Here is a 6,000-nt window from a genome sequence, read left to right as displayed (position 1 = left end):
GGTTCTGTGTCCTGCTTGAACTCGTGCCAAATCAACTTACTTGAGTAGCAACCTTACTATCTAGTGCTGCCTTCAAGAGCTTGTGACTTGTCTGTGGGTGAGTGGACATGGATATGTTGGCACTTTTTCCTACATTAACCCTTCCCAGGGGAATCTTGGCTTTGAAAAGGTGCTTTTTCAAATTAGACTTTATTTTTTCCCCTGATGTTTCACTTCTCATCCCAGAACTTCAGTTCTGAAGAAGACTGAAGAAGCTTCTGATTTGAGAAGTGAAATGTTTCAAAGAAAAGAATCAAGGAAGTCCAGTTGCCTTTTGGAAAAATCCATGACCTGGATGATGGAGAATCTCTACAGACTCTTGAATAGATCATTGGAGAATCTCCATAGATAGTTTGAGAGGGAGATTTCTTGGGCAAAGATCCTGTGTGCTTAGGTGGGATGAGCAGCAAGCAGCCATACTTTCATGTTATAAAACCAAATGCAACAAGCCCTAGCACACGTACCATAGAGCATCCTACTGTATATTATCTTTTGTGTATTCTTACCGTGTTTCTCATATAATAAGGCTGGGTCTTTTTTTTTTTTTTTTTTTTTGAGCTCCGAAAAAATGGCTAGGCCGTCTTTTCGGGGGTGACTTAATTCCCTCCCCTTGCATCTTTGGGCAGGCGGGCGGCGACGGCTTGGATGTTGACGTTGGTGAGGCACTTCGTATCGGGGTCAACGCAGGCAGCACCATATCCGGGTGTGCCACAAAAGTACTTCCTAACGGCAAGCCCCCCCACCATTCCCCCTTAATTTGGGGGGAATGGCTTAATTTCATTTCATGCCTATAAAACATGCTGGGACTTCCTATTGGGGAGGCCGTATTGTTGGAGAAACAGGATAGTTGGATTAGAACTGGGCATAAATTACAGTGTTCTATCAAAATGATGAGTCGGGAAGTTCAGAGAGCAGCTGTCCTGGAGATGGAGAAGTCTCTAGTGATTTATCCCCTATAGAAATGACAGAAGCTCTGCAACTAAGAGACTCCTATGGACATTTCTTCCTGATATCTCACTGAAGAGTTTTAAATGAAACTCAAACAGGCAGTGGACTTCTGGAAAGATTAGTGGAAAATAAAAACCAGTGCATTCCTACACATTCTTTGGCCTCAAAACTAAAGAAGGACTGTAGCATTCTATCTATGAAACTTTCTTCTTCTACCATATAAGACTTGGGGGAAGGGGGACTATCCGCCCAGCTCTAGTTTTAATAATTTGGGTATAATTCAGGATTTTTTTCAAAAAAGCAATTGATATTTAGGGAAAACATCAGAACATTCAGATTAAAAATAAGGATTACTGGTGGCAATTACATCCCTTTCATTTATACAGGTAATCCTCAGCTTTACAAACAAATTGGGACTGGAGCTTGTGTTATTAAGCAAAACATTAAGTAATGTTACATTAAGTAACACCTGATTTTATGACCTTTTTCTTGCGGTCATTTTTTTTTTTTTTTTTTGTAAATTTTATTTGAGTTTTCACAAAGAGAAAAAAAAATACAAATAAAACATCTTTTTTGAAAGCAGCATAATCCCGGGTTACATTTCTTCGTACAGACACAAATTCAGGTTCATGCTCAATTTTATATTCTATTCCATATCTTATTACTATTTTACATTTTCTGCATAGCTTCTCCCCTCTTTTAATTTTCTCAATTTTATTTTAATTATCTCATCTCAATTCAAATCATTGTATTTATATTTTTTGTCTGTCCTGTTTCAATTATCTATTATCTTTTCTCATTAATCAAAATTTCTCCTGTAGTTACTGATTGGAGTATGACGCCTTTATATCTTTCCCCTAAAGTTATAACACTCAATATAATACATAACTTGTGTTAGGGATATACACCCTAGCAGAATCTGCATGGCAGTCAGGCAGGCAGGCAGTATGTGAGATAAACGTTATTGTAGCTTACACTCAGTAAAACAGATACAATGTGCTAGTTAAATAGTTTATTCCAGTAAGATTTATAGCATAGTCAAACAGTCCATATATCATACACTAGTTCAGTCCGTCCGGGGATTAATCAGTTGCAAAGTCCAGTGTCAAAAAAGAGGTCAGTAAACTTACAAATATCAGTCCTGTAATATATCTCTTTGCAGTTAGAGATATGAAGAAGTCAAACCTCTTTTCTTCCTTCAGCAACAGCAGGGAAACACGCAGTTATCACACCATCAATCCATCATCGTCAGCAAGCAATCCAGTAAGCCAGCAATCAATCCAGTTCTCTTGCTCCCTCTTATGGCGATTTACAGCTGCACCCAAAATTACATGCTTTGCATTTAAAGTGACACACACTTAAATTCACTATCATAGTCTATATATATTATTTTACCCAAACTACGTTAGGTAACCTATGTTATTCCTAACAACTTCCATTCGGATTCTGCTTGGTACATTCTTAAAATACACACTGTATTCTTAAAAAAAGAAAAAAAATTATAAATGTATATAATTAAAACAACATTCCATTCCAATTCAATTCTATCATTAATATTAATATTCATTAAAGTCTTAACATCTTTAACATTTAAATATCATACTTCTATGGGAACAATTATAAGCTTTCCATAGTTAATCCCCCCCTTTCACTTACATTTTATAAAACATTAACTAATTAAAATGTTCCTGTTCCTTCCTAATTCAATTTTCTCATTTATTTTATTTCACTTATTTTATTCACAAACATTTCACTAAATTACACTAACTATTTTATCCCTCATTTTAATCATACGTTGTTTCCAATTTTCTAAAGTTATTTCTATTACTAATATAACAATACAATCTTATGTACCTTTACAGAATCCCCTTTTCAGTTAGATTTTCACCCATTATCTCTAAATAGGTCCTGTTTCTCTATATCTTGCTCCGGTCCTTTGTGACTTCTTTTCCTTTCCTTCTTCCCTCTCTTCTTCTCTCTCCCCTTTTTACCCCTTGTCTCTCTACCTCTATTTCTCTCTTCTGTATTCCCCTTTTCTGTTGCTTTCCAGTATTATACTTATTTTTTGAATTATTTTTCTTTTCTTTGGTTGTTTTTTAAGTCTTAAATTCTCCATTCTCTTTCCCCCTTTCCTTTTTCTTCCCCACATAGAATTACTTGTTCATTAAAGATGGCTTCTTCTTTGTCCCAGTCTTCTTGTTTTGCAGTCTTGTTTCTCATAGTTCCAAATCTCCATTTCTAAGAATTGAAAGACGAAGCCAAAAGAACCCTTCCCTTCTTGTGCATCTTCTTTGTACTTTTTAAGTTCCATTTTCAATTCACCCAGAAGTGGTGCCATTGTATAAATTTTTAAACAACCACCCGATTGATTTTAGTCATTCAAATATAATAACCAAAAATCCAAAGATCACCAAATAATCCAAATACACGCAAGCTGTTTCTTTTTTTGCTCTTTTTTTTCACTTTCTCTTCCTGGGGTTACTATTTAGTTGCAAAGTTTCAGTTAAAATGTATCTTTTAGAAGTCTTGTTGAAGTTTTACTTTAAATTCTTTTTAATTCCAGGCAGTCTCCTCCCTCTTCCAGATCCTGCCCTTATTCTTTTTCTCTCCTTTCCTGCTTATGAAAAAGAAAGTTTTTAATGTCCAGAAATCTTTATTTGGCATTTTGTTTTATTTTCAGCTTAATTGCCTATTGATGTCAAAGCAGATTTTTCCAATTTCTTATTTAAGTCTCTTAGTTGTCAGTATAGGGAAGGAGAGAGAAGAAAAAAAAGCCAAACCTTTCTCTTTTCACTTTCCGTCGCTGCTTCCGACTCTTCTTTGGGAGCGATGTTATTTTTTGTAAGTTTAAATTCCAGGGTACCTTGGTTGTTGCTTTTACAATTTAACCCAGTCAGCCAAAACTTTCACTTATCTTCCTCCTGCACATTCTTTTCCGGTCGAGTTCTTCTTTGTGGTGGCCATTTCTGACCACCGCTGCAACCGCCTTTGGGAAAGGGAGTAATGGCCAGCTGAGGAGGAGAGATGCGGCTCTCCTCGACCCTGCTGGCGGTCTCCCCCCCTCTTCACTACCTCTACGGGGTGGCTTAGCCCTGAAACCAGCCGGCTCGGGGCGCTCCAGCAGCGAGCCCAGACAGAAACCGCGCACGATCGCGGATTTCTGTCTGTCGCCGAAGCCCTTCAAACCGGAAGTCCCTTTCTTGCAATCATTAAGAGAATCACCATGGTTGACAAACGGACCACACAGTCATTGAGGAAATCCAGCTTTCTTCATTGACTTTGCTTGTCAGAAGCTGGCTGGGAAGGTTACAAATGTGACCTAGGACACGGCAACCACTGTAAATATGTGCTATGGTTGCCAAATGCCCAATTTTTGATCATGTGACTAGGGGTACTGCAACCATCATACATGTGAGGACTAGTTATACATCACTTTTTCCCCAGTGCTGTCATAACATTGAAAAGATTGCTAAATGAATGGCTTTAAGTTCAGGGTTACCTGTATTATTCTTACCAAAATGTACTTTTCAAAGTAGCAAGAAGAGTGAATAGGAACAATGAGAGGGTTGAGCAAGGAGAGGAGTGATTTAGTCTGGGAAAATGGTGTTTTAAGAAGTTCCATGGAACTGGATCAGATAAAACAATAGAATTTTTTATTGGCCAAGTGTAATTGGACACACAAGGAATTTATCTCCGGTGGATAAACTCTGTACATAAAATCAGGATCATATTCATAAAAATACATCATAAAGCATAAGATACAACACAGTGCTAGTCATGGGATACTAAATAAGCTACATAAATCATACTAGGATACCAAATAAAACAATATAAATCATAAAATACAAGCAACAAAGTTATAGTCATAAGATAAGGAGCGAGGTAATAGGAAAGATAAGAACAGTAATTCAGCCTTACTAGATAAATGCTCCTCAAATGGAGCTTGTGCACATATGGGGTAAGCATGTCTGAATCCATCTTTCAATGTTTGAAAACCCATAATTCGTGACATCTCCTTATCTTCCTCTGTCGGGGTGTCAAATTGGATTTCTTTGAGGGCTGGATCAGCATTGTAGTTCTCTACGGGCTGGGGGTAGAGGGGGACGGGATGGATGCCTCCTGCAGCACCTTGCTGGCCAAAACAGGGTGTGGGGGTCCGTGCATGGCCTCTACCCCCCATGCCTCATTTCCAGTTCTGTGGGCGTGGCTTGGTGGGCGTGGCAGGGGAAGTATCCTGTAAAATCTCCAGTCAGAGGTGCCGATTCTCCGAACTACTCATAATTTCTGCTACCGGTTCTCCAGAACAGGTCAGAACCTGCTGAATACCACCTCTGCCTCCGTGGCCTCCTGCAGCACTCCTGCTGGCTGAAAACAGGTTGGGTGGCCCATTTTCAGGCAGTTTTTCAGCTCGTTTTAGGGGCGTTTTTCAGGGCGTTTTCAGCCCATTTTGGACCCTTTTCAGCATGGTTTTGGCTGGCAGAGTGCTGCAGGAAACCTTGGAGGGTGAAAACGAGGCACCGGGGGGGGGGCGCATGTGGCCCTTTTTAGCACTGAGGCACCGCACACCGGTCCCTTTATATTTCTAGGCTGGCCCCACAGGCTGAATTTAAGTACCCAGCAGGCCTTGAATTTGACACCTCTGCTCTATGTGGATGATGCTGTTATTCTATTGAGTGTTGGTCTTACTACCCTGGACCAATACAGTCCTTAGGGAGATCTGATGGCTAACTGTCCAAAAACCAAGGTAAAGGTTATCAAGAAAGCCTAAAAACATTAGTCAATGACAGAACAAGTTTAATTTAAAAAAAAAAACATTGGAGGGGAAACACAATGGCAAAAGATGCTAGTTATGTTGCCAGTGTGGCCCAAAGAACTATTGCATCATAATCATTCCACACAAGGTAATAGGTTCCACCAGACAAAAGTTTGATTACAACTATTTTTTACGCTGCTCTTGATCCATGTTCTGACTTTACCCTGCTGGACTCTATTCAATCTAAACTCCTTAGCTCT

Source organism: Notechis scutatus, chromosome 2 (assembly GCF_049901735.1).
Source record: "Notechis scutatus isolate UNSWTSFEM ecotype Mainland chromosome 2, rNotScu1.2, whole genome shotgun sequence".
In the NCBI taxonomy this organism is placed as follows: Eukaryota; Metazoa; Chordata; class Lepidosauria; order Squamata; family Elapidae; genus Notechis; species Notechis scutatus.
Note: the sequence above shows the minus strand (reverse complement) of the source record.